The sequence below is a fragment of the Caretta caretta genome, chromosome 3 (assembly GCF_965140235.1).
Source record: "Caretta caretta isolate rCarCar2 chromosome 3, rCarCar1.hap1, whole genome shotgun sequence".
Taxonomy (NCBI): domain Eukaryota; kingdom Metazoa; phylum Chordata; order Testudines; family Cheloniidae; genus Caretta; species Caretta caretta.
In genome coordinates, this window is record NC_134208.1 from 19,479,221 (window position 1) to 19,501,477 (window position 22,257).

General features: G+C 43.2%; 1 protein-coding gene across 10 annotated transcripts in view; it reads right to left on the bottom strand.

Moving 5' to 3' along the window:
* KLHL29 (kelch like family member 29) overlaps nt 1–15,159 on the bottom strand; it is a 598,483-nt gene extending 583,324 nt beyond the window's left edge. For 5 of the 10 annotated variants that reach the window (XM_075126386.1, XM_048845630.2, XM_075126385.1 and 2 more), the window contains exon 1: nt 14,755–15,159. The gene's annotated coding sequence lies outside the window, so the exon portion shown is untranslated. Of the gene's footprint in view, nt 1–14,663; nt 14,713–14,754 lie in introns of those variants that run through there. The other 5 variants (XM_048845631.2, XM_048845628.2, XM_048845629.2 and 2 more) reach the window with 3 other exon arrangements.
* Between the last annotated feature and the right edge of the window lie 7,098 nt (nt 15,160–22,257).

Genomic DNA, 22,257 nt, shown 5'->3' on the forward strand with positions numbered 1-22,257 from the left:
GTCAACAGTGTGCCCTTGTTGCCAAGAAGGCCAATGGCATTTTGGGATGTATAAGTAGGGGCATTGCCAGCAGATCGAGGAATGTGATCGTTCCCCTCTATTCGACACTGGTGAGGCCTCATCTGGAGTACTGTGTCCAGTTTTGGGCCCCACACTACAAGACGGACGTGGAAAAATTGGAAAGAGTCCAGCGGAGGGCAACAAAAATGATTAGGGGACTGGAATACATGACTTATGAGGAGAGGCTGAGGGAACTGGGGATGTTTAGCCTGCAGAAGAGAAGAATGAGGGGGGGATTTGATAGCTGCTTTCAACTACCTGAAAGGGGGTTCCAAAGAGGATGGATCTAGACTGTTCTCAGTGGTGGCAGATGACAGAACAAGGAGTAATGGTCTCAAGTTGCAGTGGGGGAGATTTAGATTGGATATTAGGAAAAACTTTTTCACTAGGAGGGTGGTGAAGCACTGGAATGCGTTACCTAGGGAGGTGGTGGAATCTCCTTCCTTTGAAGTTTTTAAGGTCAGGCTTGACAAAGCCCTGGCTGGGATGATTTAGTTGGGGATCGGTCCTGCTTTGAGCAGGGGGTTGGACTAGATGACCTCCTGAGGTCCCTTCCAACCCTGATATTCTATGATTCTATGCCAGCATTTTTCCTCCTCCAAACAATGATTCAGTTTCATTCATGGAGAGATAAGACTGACGTTGCAAAGCTAAAGCTGCCAACCCCCAAGAAGTTTAGTTATAAAATTATATTTTTAAATGGAGGAAGATGTACTAGAAAATAGGCTTTTATTTACTTTGGTGATTTGATAACCTTGAAGAAAAGGCCCAATGTTTACCCAGGATTTTACAGCCCCAAATGTAACTTCATTTATTTCAACAGATTTGAGACAAGGATGAATTTGGCCCTGTGACAGGATCGGGCCAGATGGCTATAGGAGAGTTATAGAAGGATGATGCAGAGGCATACCTCCTGGCCTTTGAGAGGACAGCCCTGCGGGAGGCTTGGCCCCAAGAACAGCGGTCTGGCATCCTCGCTCCATTCCTGCGTGGGGAGGCCCAGAAGGCCTACTATGATTTGCCTGAAGAGGCTGCGGCAGACTCCCCGCAGCTGAAAGCAGAGATCCTGGCCAGATCTGGGGTAACGACCGCAGTGCGGGCCCAGCGATATCATGAGTGGAGGTACCAGGAAAACAAAACCCTGCGGTCCCAATTATATGACCTCATCCATCTCGCACAAAAGTGGTTACGAACTGAGTCCTGGAGTCCGGAGGAGATACTAGAGGTTCTGGTCATCGACCGGTACATGAGAGGACTACCGCCAGACCTTCACGCCTGGGTAAGCCAGAACGAACCCTCCACCTATGACGAGGTTGTCGCACTGGTAGAAAGGCGAAGGACGGCGAGGGAGCTGACCCGACCAGTTAAGGAAGAAGCACCCCGGGTTAAACTAGCAGCACCAAGCCCTCGAGCTCAGGTGACTGGGCCACCAGGAGAACCCAGGTGGAAAAAGAGAGGGGCTGAAGGCCCACCAGAAACCACAAAGAGTTGGAGCACTGAGGGGGAAGAGGACCATGATGTTAGACTGCCCAAACCAAGAGACCGGGGAAGGCCTAGGGCTCCATACAGATGTTACGCCTGTGGGGAGTGGGGACACATAGCTGCACAGTGTCCCAATGCCGAGGAGCCTGTGCAGTGTAAGCTGGGGAACTGGGCAGACCCATGCTCCCTAATCCACCTTGTGGGGGGTCTCACTAACCCCACATATGTACACTAGACCAGTGAAGCTAAATGGGGTAGAGACCACAGCACTGGTTGATTCGGGGAGTGCTATCACACTTGTCTCGGGGAAGCTCGTGAAGTGTAGTCAGCTGCTGTGGGCTAAGCGTACGGGGATAACACATGTCCATGGGACAGTTGGTTATTACCCCACCATACCGGTAAAAAAAAAAAAAAATTGAGATTCAGGGGAACACTACTGAGGTAGCAGCAGGTGTAGTCCCTAAACTCCCATACCCAGTGCTCATAGGGAGGGACTTCCCAGGGTTTGGAGACTTACTCCCGGTAGGGGAATTGGAGAAAGGGGGAAGCCCTGAAAGTAGTGAGGCATCCACAGTAGACTGTCAACCCCCAACCTTCTCTGAACTATCCCCAGATTTGTTCTCCACTCCCAGACAGCATAGAAAGACAAAAAGGGAAAGAAGGGCAGCTAAGGCCTTGGGAACCCGAATACTGGCCCAAAGCCAGAGGGTCGCTCTTGTAGGTAGGTGGACCGAGGAGCTGAAAAGGAGGCCACCCAGGAGGGAGAAGCACCCGAGTCTGACGCCTCTGAACCAGTAAAGGCAACAGAGACTGGCCCCCTAGATCTCGGGCAGATTAGCCCCGGGAGAGGAAATTTTGGACGGGACCAGGCTGAAGACCCAAGGTACGACAACAATAGGAAGGAGGTGACCGAAATAGATGGGGTCTCCGTGGAAGGCAAAACCCAGGGACCAGGACCCTACTTCATAATGAAGAAGAATCTCTTATACCGGGTTGCACCAGTACAGGGGCAGAAGGTACAGCAGATCCTAGTACCTCAAAAACACCAGAATGCTGTATTAAGTCTGGCCCATAGTCATCTTTTTGGGGGGCATTTCGGGGTAGAGAAGACCCTGGCATGGGTCCTGCGACGATTCTTCTGGCCTGGAGTACATGAAGAAGTGCGGAGGTACTATGAGTCCTGCCCGGAGTGTCAGCTGCACAGTCCCCGTCGCCACTTGAGGGCACCTTTAGTACCCCTTCCCATCATAGAGGTCCCCTTCAAGTGAACAGCCATGGATCTAGTGGGACCCCGGGAGAAGACAGCCCGGGGCCACCAATATATACTTGTCATTTTGGATTATGCTACTCGCTAACCAGAAGCCGTCCCCCTGCGGAACACAGCCTCTAAAACGATAGCTAAAGAGTTGGTGGGGATCTTTGCCCGAGTGGGGCTACCAAAGGAGATATTAACAGACCAAGGTACCCCATTTATGTCGAAGCTAATGAAGGACCTCTGTAAGCTGCTCCATATACATACACTGAGACCTTCAGTCTATCATCCACAGACTGGTGGGCTGTAGAAAGGTTTAACCGAACCCACAAGGCAACGATAAGGAAAGTGGTAAGTCATGACAGGAAGGATTGGGACACCCTACTACCCTACCTTATGTTTGCAATTCAGGAGGTACCTCAGGCCTCAACTGAGTTTTCCCCTTTGAATTATTATACGGACGCCACCCCTGTGGCATACTAGATATTGCAAAAGAAATCTGGGAAGAGGAACCCAATGAGGGGAGAAATATAATTGACCATGTGTTGCAGATGTGAGAACAGATAGCCCGAGTCACCCCTATTGTACGGGAACATTTGGAAAAGGCGCAAAAACGAACCCATTATAATCGCCAGGCAAAAGTCCGACAGTTCCAAGCAGGGGATCGGGTGATGGTGTTGGTACCCACGGCAGAAAGCAAGCTTTTGGCCCAATGGCAGGAGCCCTATGAGGTGGTTGAACCTGTGGGGGAAGTAACCTACAAGGTGCGGCAGCCAGGAAGCCAGAAACAAGACCCAATTTATCACATTAACCTCTTAAAGCCTTGGCACCAACAAGAGGCGTGTGTAGTGGCCCAAGAGACCCCGATCCAGGGAAATAATGTGCAGGAGCAGATCAGGATATCCACTGATCTGACACCAAACCAGAAGAAGGAGGTAACTGAGATGATCAACCGATACCAGGACGTGTTTTCAACCAAACCAGGCCAGACCACCGAAGCATATCACCACATTATCACAGACCCTGGGGCAAAGGTAACTTTAAGGCCCTATCGGCAGCAAAAAGGGAGGAGATCAAGGCAGAGGTAAAAAGGATGTTGGAGCTGGGAGTCATCGAAGAGTCCCATAGTCAGTGGTCAAGCCCGATTGTTTTGGTGCCCAAACCCGATGGCACCACTAGGTTTTGTAATGACTTTCGCTGGATGATTGAGATATCCAAATGAGATACCCCATATCGATCAGTTAGTTGACCGCCTGGGCACTGCCCAATTTTTGACCACCCTTGATTTAACAAAGGGATACTGGCAGATTCCCCTTGCCAAAGATGCGAAAGAAAAGACGGCATTCTCTACACCAGAGGGTCTGTTTCAATATACCGTTCTTCCTTTTGGACTGCATGGGGCACCTGCCACCTTCCAGCATCTTATGGACAAGTTCCTACGGCCCCATACCAGTTATGCAGTGGCATACCTGGATGATGTGATTATTCACACCCCCGACTGGGAAACCCACTTAGGAAATGTGGAAGCGGTTCTGGACACGCTAAGACAGGCTGGCCTCACAGCCAAGTGTGCTGTAGGGCTAGCCGAGGCTAAATACCTTGGCTACATTGTAGGAAGGGGCATGGTCAAGCCCCAGCTAAACAAACTAGAGGCTATCCAAAATTGGCCCCAGCCAAATCGGAAAAAGCAAGTCCGGGCATTCCTGGGTGTGGTGGGGTACTACCGACGATTTATTCCCCATTTTGCTAACAGAGCAAGTCCCCTGACAGACTTGATAAAAGCCCGGGGTCCAGACATGGTGAAGTGGACAGATGCCGCAGAGAAAGCATTCATGGATCTACAGACAGCCCTCTGCAGTATCCCCGTGCTTATAGCCCCAGACTTCAACAAAGAATTCATTTTACAAACAGATGCATCTAAAGTAGGATTAGGAGCTGTCCTATCGCAGATGGTCGGAGATGAAGAACACCCAATCCTCTACCTCAGCAGGAAACTCCTCCCGAGAGAGCAGAAGTATGCAGTGGTTGAAAGAGAGTGCCTAGCTGTGAAATGGGCCATGGAAACACTACGTTATTACCTTCTGGGATGACAGTTTATCCTTGTGACCGACCATGCACCCCTCCAGTGGATGCAGCGAAATAAAGAGAAGAACGCAAGGGTGACCAGACGGTTCCTGTCCCTGCAACCTTTCCAATTCACCATACAACACCGGGCTGGAAGCCACCATGGCAATGCAGATGTCTTGTCACGAGTACACTGCCTGACATCCCAAGTTGCCCAACCCCGTAGTGTTGAGCAGAGGGTGGGGGGGGATATGTGAAAGGGTCGGGCCAGATGGCTACAGGAGAATAATAGAAGGCAGATATATTAGCCCCACACTAAGTAGGTCCCTTTTCCCTGGGTAAGATAACAGGGAAGGTTCCAGAACAATCAGGAACCTTCTGGAGACAATTAAGACAGGCTGATTAGAATACCTGCAGCCAATCAAGAACCTGCTAGAATCAATTAAGGCAGGCTAATCAGGGCACCTGGGTTTAAAAAGGAGCTCACTTCAGTTTGTGGTGTGCGTGTGAGGAGCTGGGAGCAAGAGGCACTAGGAGCTGAGAGTGAGAACGTGGACTGTTGGAGGACTGATGTGTATAAGCGTTATCAGACACCAGGAGGAAGGTCCTGTGGTGAGCATAAAGAAGGTGTTGGGAGGAGGCCATGGGGAAGTAGCCCAGGGAGTTGTAACTGTCGCACAGCTGTTCCAGGAGGCACTCTAGACAGCTGCATTCCACAGGGTCCTGGGCTGGAAACCGGAGTAGAGGGCAGGCCTGGGTTCCCCCCAAATCCTCCCAACTCCTGGTCAGACACAGGAGGAGTCGACCTGGACTGTGAATTCAGAAAAACGGCCAAGCTGAGGGCTGCCGTGAAGCTCCAAGGCGAGCAAATCCGCCAATAAGCGCAAGACCCACCAAGGTAGAGCAGGAACTTTGTCACACCCATTATATAATATTGATCTGGACAAAAACATTTTTTAGAAAGCCCCAAACCAATGCTTTAAGTGACTTGCTTTATCCCATCTATCAGGAGATCAGCAAATATAGCCAGTCTTTAACAAATCTCTCTCGCTATCTCTTCACTCCAGCAAAGAGGATGGAATTTAGTTAAATAGTTGTACCAGCTTCAGGAGGATTCACTTTTGTGCCTGATGATACAAGGAGGTTTGCTCTTTATGATTCAAGTGTATCATGCGATACCAAACATGCATTAAAGCATGTTAACTCCATGGTCATCAGGCTTGCCCAGGTGCAAGTTAGCTCCGAATTTGGCCCTCCGTTCAGTTGCATGTCTACAAATTCGCAAAACGAAATAAACCGAGGAGCGTCCAGAAGCTTCAGCTAGAGCCAAATTCTACTCGGTATACAGTTTTTCCAGCTCTCTCAATATTTGATGTTTTCCCTTGAAGCCAGAGCTCTCAGAAACATGAGATTACAAAAGACATATCTTACATTTAAGAAGTGAGTTTGTAGCCCTCATGGCTGTAGAAAATACAGCTGGAAAAAAGTGAACCTAAAGACTCAAAAAAAACAAAACTAAAAATAATCCCAAAATGTATTATATTGAATAATCTCATGATTTTTTTTAAACACTTGGGGTTAACAATTCTGGGTATATATATAGAGAGAAAAATCTAGATTGACATTAGTGTCTACGAAACCAGAATTTGATTACAAGGGACAAATTCTACTCTTACATCCTTACACCCATTCATTGATTTGTGTGAGGAATTGCATGAATAACTAAGAGCAGCATTTGACCCCTAATCTAATTCTATAATGCCTAAATATTAAAAACAGAAACAAAGTACATATTAATATTACTGACCTACCATTCCTACCTACAAGCAGGCTATTGCAAAATATTGTACAAGCAACATATATTGATAGAAAGAATTAAGATAGACAGTGGCCGCTAATAGAAGATTAATTGGCATGCCTGGCTAAATTGTTTTTAAAACAGAGAATACAGAAAAAAGAAGCAATACCACATGTGAATACATGCAAGTTTCTCCCAAATTAATTCACTTCTAATGGAATTGATCAGCATGCCTGATGTTTGAAAATCTGAAATAAGAGAGAAAGAGAAAAACAATTTTAAAAAGGAGAGCAAGAGAGAGACTAATTTAGCAGTGGATTTTCCATACACTTTTCTTCTATTAATAGCTAAAAATAGGGTCTGAAAAAAAGAATGAGGGCAGTGCAGTATGGTTAACACTGTGCCTTTCATTGTGTTAGCAAGTCTGTCAGAGTGCACTGGAAACACTAGCCACACACTCTCTACTCCCGTCTCCTCAAGAGGCAAGTACAGTGTTTCTCATAATCCCTCAACACACAATATGCTGACTATGTCTGGTACTCCTCTGCTCCCAGGAGGACAGAGTACAGAATGCCTGTGTTAGTATTTGAGCTTTTCAGATGCAAGAGGTCAAGTTGTGTGTGAAACGGGGTGCGTGGGCAGGGGGGTGAGGGGAGAGGGAATAGACAGGGGGAAGGTTCTTTAAATGCCAAAATAACCTCAGTTAGAGTTAAAAAGGGAAAATATGCTAAACCTAGTCTAGTACAGTACTTGGTGAGTAAGACATCACTCAGCAAGAGCCTTGGAGGGGTTTGTGCCTGCCTACTCCAATGAGAGTCTAAGACTTAAAAGCAACACACCACCTTTGTCTAAGCATACCTGCAACTGGCAGAGTTCAATAAGCCTCAAACTCCTTTCCTGGGATGGGAGTCAACCTCATGAGCACTTGCACAATGCTCGCTGCTAGCAGGGGTCAGCATGGGGAAAAATGAGGGGAGGAATGAATCAGCAATGGACACAGGGCACTAAACAGGCATCATTATGGCTGCCACCTTCCTTCCCTCTTTATCTGTCCCCATCAGCAGCTTTGATGGCAAAGAGAGAAGAGAAATGGCTTACTACAGACGTGACTGTCATTTATAGAACCCTCAGGTCCCGCTGAGATCACCTTTAAGCATTACAGCATTAAAAAGGAAACTTTTACTCTAGAGTTTCACTTTCTTACACTAGTCACACCCACCTACCTTTACCTTTTGGCAACTCTGACATACCACAGGACTATCTAGTACCTTATTTTTAAAGGAGGTAAATTTGTTCAATCCCACCACTTCAACATTTACAACATCCCTCCACATGAGGCCCTTACTGCTTTCACTTTTATCTTCTTAAACAAAAACCGGACACACCCAGGAGACATAATGGGGGGCAGGGCAAAACAAACAAAGTCACTACGCACACAAAGCCACAAAAATAAATAAAAATCCCTCCTTTGTTGTCACTTTTCCCAGCCCCAGTATTTTAGCCACTGAGCAGGCACGACCCAGGATAGTCCTGTTTATCTATACTGAGTGTGGTACAGGGGGTGCTTTCATTCTGGTTGCAGGGCCTCCTGACTCTCCAGAGCGGGGAAAAGATAAAGTTACTTTTTTGAGGTGACATTTTCTGCACTGCTTTTCAACCCATAGAAGGGGAGCAAGAAGTTTGACAGAATCCTGTTTAGCTTGCAAGTTATTTTTGAAGCATTTTCTGAAGTGTCACAAGTAGTTTTTTTTGTACTAAACAAAACCAAAAAAACCAACAAAACAAGAACTGTTTTAATTTGAAACCTTCCAACTTAGCATTTCTCATTACTTGACATGTGTAGGAATATACTAGCTGAGAAATACGGTTAGTAGTTGTGTGTGGTACACAAATCATTTTCTTTAAAAAAAGACTTTATGTTCCAATTTTCATATCAAATATTTTCACCTATATTTCAGTGAGCACAGCTGTGTTTGTTTCAACGTGTCAACATTTCATCGAGTTACTTGACCATACCTTACTTGATTTTGTGGGTTCAATGAACCTTTCCCCATCATTCCCTTGTTTGTTTTTTATTTGTAGTTTATCCGACTGGTGTTCAAAATGGAAAACAAAGGTATTTGAGTTCTGTGTATTCTTCTTCATTACAGAAGCTAGTGTGTTTGAATATCATACTGAAAGGAAACTTTTCTTTGAGTAGTTCAGCACACTGTGATCTGCATATCCACTAGTAGTGTTCACAGACCAAAAACAAAATCAGAGTCTTATAACAAGGTCTGACAAAGCATCTCTCAGAACGGTATTATTTGATTTAAATATTAATTACTCATCAACACAGATCTTAAGAAGTGTCTGAAGCAAAAGCTTTTAAATTACACTTTAAGTCCTGGGTTTTTACTGTCTGCATTGTGATGCAAATCATGCTTTTTAGAGATGAACAGAGATAATGAGTCTCTCTCAATGTTCAAAAATATCAATAGATGTATGATTAAAGTCCAGCTCGACATATTAGGCAGATATTGAATTTATGAGACCTACTGTATAAGAACAGTATAATCTGAATTATTTGTGTGTGAATTTGAGGGAATCTTTACAGAGTTTCCACACTATATATGCACTTTACAATGCAGATTCCTGCAACATGCACACATTTGACAGTTTTCAGTTGATTGATAAGATTCATTTGTTACAATACAGTGGAAGATTTCCTTGCATTTGTCTACATTGTCTCAGTTTCGAAACAATACCCTTAGAGTAACATTCTTGGACCCAAAGGTGCACTTTTCACCCACATTTATGCAAACTCTTCTGGTCTAGTTTTTCAGGGAAAAGAATCATGATCTATACAAATAAACACAAAAATGCACATGAATATCCCTAATGAAAAGGCACTGGTAATAGCTCTTTCATTTTATAATCACCTGTTATAAAAATGGTTTACTGCAGACTGAGTCAGCATTCATTTTTAACATATGGCATTACTGTAAAAAGGAGTGATGCATTTACCATAGAGGACCCAAGCTTTAAGGGATTAGTCTTCTCTATAGCCCCTATAGATTACAGAGGAAACTGTTGTGCAAGTCAGTCAGTGCACGTAAAGGTTGCAGGTTGCCTCAAATTTGTAATGGTGTCAGGAAGAAGTCTGACATTTCAAAGTTAAAGCCAGTTATGGTAACTAGCCAAATTTATCACTTTAAAATCTAGACCTAGTGTCCCAACAAAAAGAAAACAGAACATAGTGATTAGGAAAAATGTTCTAAGAAAGCTGTTATTCCAGCTATTCTAAATATCAAATTCCAAGCTAAAAAAGCTTAAAAAATATTTATGGAAAAGTGTGACTTGAAACTAAATTATGACCAAGACCACGCACAAATGACAGTGCAAAGAAAACTTTCTTCATACAGATTAATATGAACAGTTTTCAAACTTCTGATGAAACTGTAGTTAAAAATAACAAACCATAACCTACAATTAAACAACAGCATGTACCCAAGATTTGTGAAGCATGCTGTTTTTTTATGAATCCAATGACACAGTGCTCCCATATTAGATTTTTAATAGCTCAGAAAGAAGCCTTTGTACCACTGGAAACAGAAGAAATGTAAAGATGATAGAGGCATATCAAAGCCATTTACGTTTCATATATTCCTGCAGTTAAAGATGCTGTTGATAAGATATTTCTAGGAGGATATTTGCAATACCATCCCTTACTTCAGTAATTAATGGCTCTAAATTCATGATACTTCTAACACAGTTAGCTAACTGAGCTAGTGAAGCTGGTCCTTTGTCTTTTAAGAAGGTTTCATGAAAACAGCCAAGAGAATTGCACAAGGATTATATGACCATTTGAACTAGCCATATGTTTATTTAAAGCAGGGGTAGCCAATAGGCAGACAAAATCCAAACTGCCAGGCGCATTTGAATGGACCCCAACATTTTGACTACCCTTTATTTAAAGAATAATGTGTAATATCAATCCACTCATTTGTTTATGGGGGTTTAGGATATATATGAATGTGGAATTCATTGCTGCAGAGTATTATTTGGGCAGAGAGTTTCACTCCATGCATCTGAAGAAGTATTTTTTTACCCACGAAAGCTTATGCCCAAATAAATCTGTTAGTCTTTAAGGTACCACCAGACTCCTTGTTGTTTTTGTGGATACAGACTAACACAGCTACCCCCGATACATAAAAATATCAGACACATGAATAATCATAGAATCTATTGTTATAGTACCACAGCTAATGGTTATCAAATTCTCATGCTTCTTGGCAAAAACTCATCATCAGCAAAAAGAATTTGCTCCTCTATATTGGAGAAATTATACCAAACTAGACAGATTATTAGTCTTTGCACTATGGGAAAGAGGTCATTTTGCGTGTAGCCCCACTGACTTGATTGGACTACACACCAGAGTAACTGCAAGATTAGATCTTTACCGGGTGTACAGAGTTTATGGATGATAGGGTTCTGAAGACTCCAAAGGCATCATTTTGCAATAAATCCAAGTGGAACAGTGTGTTGTCACCAGACAAGTCATTCATAGAATTTTTAGAATAGCATGCTTATTTTCCTTAATCCGTGACCTATATTACTCAGCTAGTCTGTATTACATTGTACATCCAACAACGTCTTTTTACTGGTCACATTGTTAACAATTCAGTTTCTTTAATAAAATTAGTAAAGGAAAAAGAAACGCTAATAGTACAATGCAGTCGTACCTTGCCGGGGGAGAAGCAAGGAAGAAATGGGACTAATCTGTTTACACATCCAAGGATATGCTTTCCTAACATATAACATGTAACTTCTATTAGAGTCAGATGGGAGAGAGAAAGGGAGCTCTTCATTTCTGGTATGCTTGATGAAACATCAGGTACACCAGTTTTAGGAACTAAATTAAAAGGTCAGGAAAAACAAGTAGTAATGGACAAAAATTTAATTTCAGATGAGCAAACAATAGATGAGAGAAGCAGCACTGGGACTGATGCCAACAGTTAGGTGCCAAAATATCAAGAGCCTGATTCTGTTCTCAAACAGTATACAGGTGGAATTACTTTAGCAAAGTCAATGGATTAATACCTACATAAGAGAGGAGAATTGGGCCCAGTACAAGTGAGCACAAAAAAAAAAAAAAAATTGTCAGGATTAGCAAAGAAGTCATGAATGAATAAAAGACTCCAGCGGACAATGAGTTCCTCACTGTAAGTGGACATTAAAGTGCTGGTAGTGGTGATGCCAGATCATAAATACACAAATCTAAATTCTAGAACTGTGTATTACTGGAGCATGTGCTGCATTCCTTTAATCATTAGAAGTTCCAGTCACTCTACATGCAATATGCTTTTTAATGTTGTTTGGAAAGTAAGAGCAGCAATTTTACTGAATACTACTCTGCACGTAGAAATAGGGATAGAATTGAGTCTAGTGATAGAAAAAGAAAAGGTTTTCTCCTACATTCTACCACTTTTTGGTCCAGCAAGTCTTTTACAAAAGCAGAACAGTGAATTAGGTTCTCTCACATATTGGGTACTTGAAGTATGACCAACTCTCATGAGGAATGTAAATTTCTACCCCCACCCCACTGCATGCAGATGAAAACTAGTAACCCTTACTCTGTTTGTAACCACGACAACCATAGATTATTTTATTTAAGCAGTATAATTCATGCTGAACATTTGTTCATGGGTTTTGTTGTCAAGGGAAAGTACTCACATTTCATAAGCTACAAAGGATGGCAGATATGCACTGAAAACTTGGGAGTTTTTGAATTTTCAGATACACAGTAGTTCTTCCAAGTGGGCTTGAATCCAATGCAACTTTTATATCATGAAATTTTTAACTATTTTATTTAGAGTTCTGTAGAACATGAACTACAACAGGTCAAAATGAAACTTTAATGACCATTACCTGTAAAATGACCACTGGACATAACTGGCTTTAAAATAAATTATAATAATATTTACACATTCTCAAAATAGCAAGTATCTTGAATAACACAGGCAACCTACAAATTTAGGGTATGAGTTCTTGTTAAAATGTCAGAACTGGTCTCATGAGACATAACTACATAGGAAGAAGTAATGAAAATTGTAATTTACATATACTTGCTAAGTGTTGATCTAGGTAGGTCAGTATGCCAAATTACTTTCATGTCTGCCTTGTTTGATCATACATTGGAAAAGACTTCCATAAATAGCTACCGTGAGGACATGTTATAAGAACAGAAAACATACATTAGTTATTCAGGTAATAGTAAGACTTCTACTGAGCATAACTAAAGTTTGAAGGAGTTGAACGTTAGTATAAAATATGTCTGTAGTTTACTTTTCTAAAGAAAAGTGTCATAGTCAATTTAATCTAGAACACAATAAAGAGACACACTGTTGCTTTATTTAAGGGGGGGGAAGAAAACTGGCTGCAAAACTGCTGCCTTCTCTCACACCGATCATAACATCTATCAAGGGGGATTTAAAGTTTCAGCAGATTGCTAATTATAAGAGACAGTAATACTGTTATCTGCAGTCACCTTAAAGCTACAGTAGCTGGGTTTTTAAGTAGCTGAAAACTGACCTCAAAAGATAGCCTGCTAAGCATGTTTAAACCATTTTTAAACACACACACACACACTTTAAAAAGATATACCCAACAAAGAAAAACAGTTTCTCAGTTTAGCAGTTTCATATACATGAACCACAGAAACATAAATAAAATGCCTACAGCAAGCATTTACACATCTTAGTTTTCCTTCCCTGATGAAAAATTTGGATTGTTCCTCCCTTAATCTAGTTGCCAGAATACTATTTTTCTAAACAGTTTTCAGTTTCAAAAAAAAAAAAAAATCAAATTTTACATAAGCAAGGCTTCAGCATTTTTTGGTAAAAGAATGATCATACCATGTCTCAAAAAATCTAGGAACTCACTATTTAATAAACAAGATTACGTGAAAAAAAAAAGACAGATCATAAGCATGCAGAATTTATGGAGAGTATTAATAACTCCTCTGCAAAGCCCCGGAGAAGGTTTTTTTCCCCTCTTTATCTGGGGACCTGAACCAAAAATCATGATGTCCACAGACCTGCATTATAGTATGACAAAGACAGTCACAGCCACTCAATGTCAACAACAAAAAAAGTAGTCCTACTCCATTCTCAACCTTAACAAGACCACAGATTAAAAAAAAAGGTACCCAAGGGATGATGCATAGAACACCTACAAAAAAACAGCACAAGGATAAATAAAAAACAAGTAATAAATTTCATCTGGGACTACACAATGAGTGGGAAACAGATTTAGAAGTGATTTATTGATTTCACTTTTAAAGAAAAAACAATGCTTTGTCTCGAAGTTACTTAGATATCAACATATTCATATCATGCTTTTAAAAAATACCCTCAAGGCAACACACATAAATAGGGGCAAACAGACCTGGCGGCTCTCATTTGGGGCAGAAAGACTCCCCCGTTTTTTGTATTAATTCTCAGGCAGTTTTAAAGCTAGCCTCTGCCTCTGGGGTCGATGGTTTTGCTGTGGGTGTGCGTTTCAAGGAGGCAGTTACAACAGATGCCTCTTAAAAAATAACCACCACCCTCGTTCAAAATATTGTCAGCAGCAGCCCCTCGCCTGGATGTGTCAGGTGCCCGCGGCTACACCAAGTGTGGGAAGTTGTGGGTTGGGCTGTGTGTGTGTGTGGAGGGGGGGGGGCTCACTTTGTTGTGTGGCTATAGTGGAGTTGGTATAGGTATGGGGGGGAGGGGAATACACACACCCCTCCCCAAAGCTCGGCTACCCCATGGCACCCGCCTCTCTTCGCTGCCACACAAACACACAGGCAGGAAGTTTTTAATGCAGAGAGCAAGCGCAGGCGCAGGGGATTCATTAGCCAGGCGTTCAATACACGGGAGGCTGCTGCTGCGGACAAACCCCAAGCTTTACAACAACAACAACACTATTAAGGGGCACACAACACCGAGGCGCGCACACACACATACACACAAGGACTGTCACCTGGGCGCCAAGCCCCTCCATCCTCCCGGGCAGGGCTGCGCAGCCCCCTCTAGCCATCCCCGCTTTGCCCTGGAATCTGCCCGGCTCCTACCTCTCCCCGCTGGGCGGTGCGCACCGGGGGGGCAAACGCGGGCTCGTGTCCTTGGCAGGCGAAGCGGCTGCACGGTGGCTTCTTCAGGCTGGGGGAGGATGCACACAGACAGCGGCGGCGGCAGGAGGAAGAGGAGGCGGCGGCTTATGCATTGCAGCCTCCCCACTAATGCGAAGCCCCGCACCTCTGGGGCTGCCTCTCAGCTGCTGCCCAGCGGCTCAGCTGGCTCCGGAGCCTGGGCGACGAGGAGGCGGCGGCGGCGGCGGCGCAGGCAGCAGGGGGCTCGGCGGGGCGGTGTGCGCAGAGCGGAGGAGGAGGCTGGTGCGGAGTCGGTACCATGCTCCCTTCTGGCTCCCTCCTGTTCACAGACTGTCCGCTTTAGATGGGGAGGGAGGCGGCCTCCGAGCCCAGGCAAGGGGCGGGCGAAACCAATCACAGCAGCAGGAGGGAGGGCTAAGGGGGGGAGGCGGGGACTCCTCGGAGCCGAGCTCCCCACCGGTGTGTCAGCCGCCCCCCGCAGGAGGGGTTTGCAGCGGGCACTCGGCGCGGCAGAGCCGCCGGGCTGCGGCGTGCGCGGCTCTGCCTGGGGCCCCGGGATCCGGCTGGGCTGCGGCCCCAGGGACCGCGGGGATGGGCCGGCGGCCGCGGAGCCGCGAGGCGGGGAGGCGCATTCACTCCCGGGGGTGCGAGGGAGGAGCCCGAGCCGAGCGATCCGTGGCAGCACTCGCCGGGGAAGTTAGACACACACATGTGAGACCACCGGGCGGCTGGTAAAGGAACAGCGAGATAGAGGAGGTCTGTCTGCCCGCGGCGCCGGGGCTCCTGCATGTTTCCCACGGCCATCCATTGCGCCTGTGCCCATGCACACACACAGCACATGGTTGTTGGCTGCCACGCTAAATCACCTGCCCATGAGTATCCCTGAGAATAAACCCAGACTCTCCCTGCTTAGACCGTACACAAATAACCACGTGCAGGCGTTTAGCGTTCCCTGTTATGTTACTTAGAAATCCACTTAAACAAAGCGTGTTTTTAAGGCCAGGTAAAAGCACGCAAAGTATAGCTGCATGTTTCCCATAATTTAAGAGTAGCAGGTTTATGCCACTTTAAGAAACATATATGTGATGGGCATGTGTATACACGTGTGTATGCATATATAGTATATGCCTATGTGAGTGCACACATAGACACACACACACACACATATATATAGCACACATAGACACATATATAAAGTGAAATACATAATATTTCTGCAAATGTCATGAACCTCCCAGTCATCTTCAAAAGTAATATGTATACTATAGTTTATGAGAAATACATGGGCATTGATCTATGGGCCTGATCCAAAGCCCAGTGAAGTCAGTTGCTGTTTTTGGATAAGTCCTTATGCACCTTTCATTCCAGATTTTTTTAAAAAATATGTACACTTGTACAGTATAACATATATGTACATATGGCAGATTATATATATTGTGAGATATGCTGTATCATAGTGATTTTCTGATCTGTGCATGTACTGTAAATGCAATAGTTTAAAAACATACAGAACACTATCATAGTTCATACAGATGTAGAATAAGTGTAATCAAATCAGGTTTTAAAAATTATAGCATGCGTAGGAAGGACATATATATGTTGTAACACATGGACCTTCAGAGAGACATGCCAAAAAACAGCTAAAGTATCATCCAGAACAATGAAGAGCAGGGAAGCAATCCAGTGTACACAAATGGGCAATGAAAAAATGTTTGAAGAAAGGGCATATCCTTTTTACTGCCTAGGAGGCAACAGGGAGGTAGGTTAAAAGATCTATTTAATTTTCCTCCCTCTTCCCATCCACACACACAAAAATGAAAATATCTTATTGCAATAGAGTAAGAGATTTCTAAAAATAACGATGATGATTATTAGAATGCTTTTAGCAGAACATGGCCTTACTCTGAAATAGGAAAGAACTGTGTTAATACACCATAAATTCTTGCTGATGATATATGGTGTATTAACACTGAAATCTTCAGTCTTTTACACTGCTATGCAATGTGAGGGTCAGAAGTTCAGAACAGTTTGAATTATTTAACAAACACAAGCGACACACTCTTTTGATTTTCATGCATTTTTTTTTCCATTTTCTAAAATACAAGAGCCCCGTTTAATGTTATTTGCCCTGGTGCTGTGTTATTTGCCCAGAGTATGTAGTTGACCCAGAATCTGATGAGAAGAAATCTCTCTGGGACTGTTGACCTAACAAGTAGCATGTCAGTCTCCCTGTGGCATTTGAATGTTCTCAGAGTGAATGTGTGAAGACAGAAGAGAGCATGATGCAGAGGTTCTTCAGAATCCTTAATTATACACAGTGACTTTGAAGTACTGGTTTGTCTTGCTCTCCCTTAATGCTTAGTACTTTGCTTCGTGACCTTGACCAATCACCTCTGTTCATTATTTACAAAATATTGCAGTTACGTGGAATTATGTGGAACGGTCCTTGGTTTTTTTTTGTTATTGTTGGTGTTTTTTTAGCATAAGTGCTTCCATTTCACTCCCTCACTGGTCTCTTGTGATAATTAACTAGTTAACACTCGTACAACACTTTTCAAGTGTTCTCACCACTTTCCAATGCTTTTATTTTAGAAAGTATTTCATACTCTTTCACCTCACAGTATTTTACAAGGCAGAGGAAGTTTATATCTTGCTCTGGATTTTTTCCTCCTCAAAATATTAATATTACCAATTTGCTGTATTCAGGGGAAATGGGCCAGATTCTGATCTAATTCAAAGTAACTCCATTGACTTCAAGGGAGTTATTCTAGTTTTAAACCAGAGTAACTCAGAATATGGCCCATAGTTTTCCCCACTGATCAATCTAACAGTGAATATACCTTTCACATTAAATACTGTATTGTCAGTTAATTTAAGCATTTGCATTTTCTTGTCATATTAACTGTGATCATTTCAGGAGAAGGGAGTTCATTTTAACTCTGGTCAGCTGCACTCATTTTCTTTCTTCCTGTTTTGTCCATTTCCGGAAGAAAAACCTGTTCTCCTAATTTCCCATTGAACCATTTGCATCCTGGCTTTGTGAGGGGGCAGGTGGATGAAAAAATGATTCTGGGTATCTTGTTCATAGATCAGTGGAGTCAATGTGTGCACAGTGGCATATATTGCTTTAAAACCAAGATCAGTGCCTGATCTTTCAGGACATTTCTCTGAGCCTAGGACACTGTTCCTGATAGCGGGAATGACCCAGTGCTATCTACATGTGATTGCTAACTTGCAGTATGCAAAAAGGGTTGGCAGCTTGCCAAGCATTTCTTTTAGGGATTAATAATATGGGTTGTGTTGGTAATATTGATAAAACATTTAATTTCCTAAAAAGTTTGGATGCTGATGAAATAGAGGGTCAGTCTACAGAGAACCAGAAGCTGTGTTTTGTTTTTGTTTTTTTTTTAAATGATTTGTGGAGCTGTGACTGGAGGAGCAGATAGAAGGTTGTTTATGAAAATCCTGAGATACAAGGGCAGCACCTTGAGATGAGACAGTCAGCTGGTAGCATGCAAGCGGATCCTCTTACTCTCCAGAAAGGAGAGATTTTTTGCCTGCTACTGTACAGTACTATATTAAAACCCTATATTAGCATGGGAGTACTGCTATTTGCCCTTATCTGTACTGATTGTATTGAAACCAAGAGTGTCTTACATTATCACAGCATCAGGCCCATATTTTGGTACAGTGTCAGAGGACATACAGAACTACTTACTTTACTGTACATTGTGTTCCATTCTTCATAATAGCTGATGACACTGCAGTCAGATCAGCTGTTGGCAGCACCAGGCAGGTACCAGGATAATGCCAGTATTTTATCAAGGGGCTTCCACAAACATTACCCAGTTATCCTGTGATAAACCCTAGGTCTCAGGACTGAGTGTGCTGCAGAAAGGAGAGAGGAGGGACATTTTTATTTATTTTAGGGGTATTGAGATGCTGTTAAAAATTCTTGCCTTTTTGCACAATCGGGTCCAATTCCAAGGCAAAAAGATTTAATTTCCAAAGAACATTTATTAGACACCAGAGATAGTTTAAGGATTAGCCGGAGAGATGTGTCTGCCACCAGAGGCAAGGAAACTTGACTGTGCACCCCAACTTTGTGTCTTAAGTGCCAGTTCCATTTTGAACTGGTGGACGTCTTCTTTATCACGTACACAGATATTTTACTACGCCGCAAGGGTGAGTGTCCATGACTTTGAGAAGAACTGCATTACACAGCTGGAAGTGCAGTTCCAGGCATGGAACCAAGGCACAGCTCAATTAACAGAACCAAGCCAATGGCTCTGTGATCCGTAGGGTAAATGTTCTTTCCAAACTGGTCTATGGAGCTATGTGAAGACCAGTTAGAACAAACTATGATTGTCAATGTCATCCTCAAAAATGGGGAGACTAGTATTACATATTTGAAACACTGTAATTTTTCTGCTGCTGGGAATTCTAGTAACGGAGTTTTGGAATGACCACAAGACTTTTTTTGGAAGTTTACATGTAGGATGCTGTCAGAACACACCTCTTCTAGTGAAGTATGCCAGAGCAGTGTAAAGGAGTATTGAGACATTTGATATATGAACTTCCAAATAAGTCTTTCATTCATTCCAGCAGTTTGTTACAAGGTTTTCAGAACAGTGTGATGGGGCCTTAATGTCAGTAAAAAATCAGACCCAATTTATTACATTTTCATAATAATATAATTTCATTTGTTTTTAATGGTGAGAGTTTTAGATGGTACTTGTAATTTTAAGTTTTGTCTGCATATGTGTTTTAATTATCCTTAATTTTCAATTTTTTAAAAAATGAGAGAAATAGAAATTTACATTTAAAAATCTTCTTGTAGAACGTTTGTAGCCTGAATGAGCTGTCTAAAATAAATTTACATTTTATATTGCTATTATGTCTAGGGCGAAATCCTGGCCCGGTGGAAATCAATGGCAAACTCACATTGACTTTAGTGGAGCAAGGATTTAACCCCAACTGTATAGCCGTACATACCAGACTGCAAGTGTTTGGTGAAACACCTCACCCTTTTAACCTTTTACGGAAGAATCAACACATGGTAACTGGGTTCTGTTGGCTCACTGGAGCAGGTGGTTGGATAAGGGACGTGGGAGTGGCTTTCGGGAGACAAAGGTTCTATAGCGGGAATACAGCAGTCCTATGGTCTGGGCCCTAGGAACAGCCAAGCTGGAGGGAGGTTTGAGCTGATCTTTATGTCACGTGCTAATAAAAACAAACCCCAAGAAGCCGGTGACTTTGGACTCTAAATAGTATGTGTGCAGTATTTGAGAGCAAGATGGGAACCTCACCAGCTCACAATACATAACAATACTTTTGTACTTCCACAGTGCCTTGCCTTCATGGTCACCTTTAAGTCCTTTATAAACACTAATGAAAAGTACTGTCTTTATTTTACACACTGAACCACAGAGAGGTTACCACTCACATTTTCAAAAGCAGCCTCTAATTTTGAATGGCCAACTTGAGACTCTTTAGGCCTGATGTTCGGAAGTGCCAAGCACCTACTTTCACTAAATCGAAGCTAAGGTAATAAGCACATCTGAAAATCAGGCCTCAGTGACTAGACCAAAACTCCTGCTTTGAGCACAAGACTATCAGGTTTACTTGGCATTTTTCCTCTCATGTTTAACCGCTTATCTTGTTACATATTTTTACATTTTAAATGCATCTGAAAGTAAATCATAATATGAACTTGCTATGTAGGATTATTGTTCAGCTACCCATCTAAATGTAAGATTGTGCAATACTCCTGGGGTTTTTTTTTGCTGACATTAACAGAAACAATAACCTTTAGTTATTATCTGGTTATAGAGGAATTTTTGTCAATTTATTTTTTCTATGGTCTATAAAATGTCCAGCCCTGCAGCCATTACTCAGGAAGTACTACCATTGAAATTCCATCTGAGTTGTACCTGAGACATTAGGAATGGGCCCAAGACGACCTCTTCTTGACTGTTAAATATTGGACGTTATAAGACCTGGGACCAGATTTTTGAAGGTATTTAGGTGTCTAGTGGTATTTTCAAAAGAATCTAGGTGCATAATATCCATTGAAATCAATGAGTTAAGGTGCTTTTGAAAATCTCATGAAGTCACTGTCGGGACGGGGGAGGGACAATGTTGCCCTGTGGCAAGAGCCTGCAGCAGTACAGGGCGAGTCTGTGGGGTCAGCTGTAGCACAACCTGGACCCTCCCTGCTCCGCCAGGCCCAAGGCCTTGTCACTGGCAGGTCAGATATGTGGCCTGGGGGCAGACAGCACCAAGCCTACTCCATGGGTCCCTTCTGACCTCAGCCTCTTCTCCTCCAAAGTCACCACAGGGTCAGCTTATGGACTCACAGGGATGGTTCTCCTTCACAGTTGACCCAGAGGCTCTTGTCCTACAATCACAGCTCACCGTTCCTGGTCTCCACGGGGGTCTGCAGTGGCTCGGCAACAGAGTTTGGTCCAGGTGCTGTGGCATTCCTGCAGCCTCTCAGCAGAAGCAAACAGCATATGAATGTTCCCTTATTTTATCCACCTTGACTGATCTGGCGGCCCACTTTTGGCTGGGTTTCCGTTGCCCCAGCAGGTGTGGCTGGGTGGGGCCTTCTGGGCACAGAGCTGCTTGTTAACTCTTGGTTCCCCAGTGTGGGGCTTATACACCCCATCACAATTCCCAAATACCTTTAAAATCTGGCCCTGAGGACTTTAAAGATCACAACAGGGTAAGCAGAATAGAAATTAGAGTTGAAAAAGACCAGTTAAGGCTTTTAGTCCATGATCTTGCCAATGCAGGATTGTTCCCCACATTATGTTGTCAAATGTTGTCTCCAGACTAGCTTTAAATGTATTACATAATGGAGGAGTTCTCACAGGATGAACTATATACAGAAACTCTGTGTTCACTGTACCTATATTACAGCATCCTGGTCTCCCGCCCTGAAAACCTACATGTAAGATACGGACTTTCCAGAGAAAATTTATTCCTGCTTGGCCTTGGCAGCACTAGAAGGACTGAGCATGAGGCAATTTTAGGTCCCCATTTCTGTGTCCCAATTGCCATGGCCATTTGTGGACCTTGTTTAGTCCCACACCTCCTCCTACCTGTGATCTATCTCTGTAATGCCCCCTTACCCAAGGGTTATACTGGGCCTCGATATTGATAGCAGATTTGTAGCAAACATACTTCTTTTCAGTTACCCTATATGAGCAAGGAGATTTTCTAATGTTGATATTTGCTATTACACATGCACATTGAACAATGTCTTTTTATATGGTAGTTTTCAGGGAGCCTAGTGGTGACAACTAGGCAAACAATTCCTCAGAAACAACTTATTCCTCAGATATAGCCCTTTCCTTCTCTTTGTAAATTGTCCATGGCACGGATGTGTTTTATATGTGGTTGTCAATTAATGTGATTCAACAAATGTGAGTGAACATGTTCCTGTGTATGCGTTGTTCA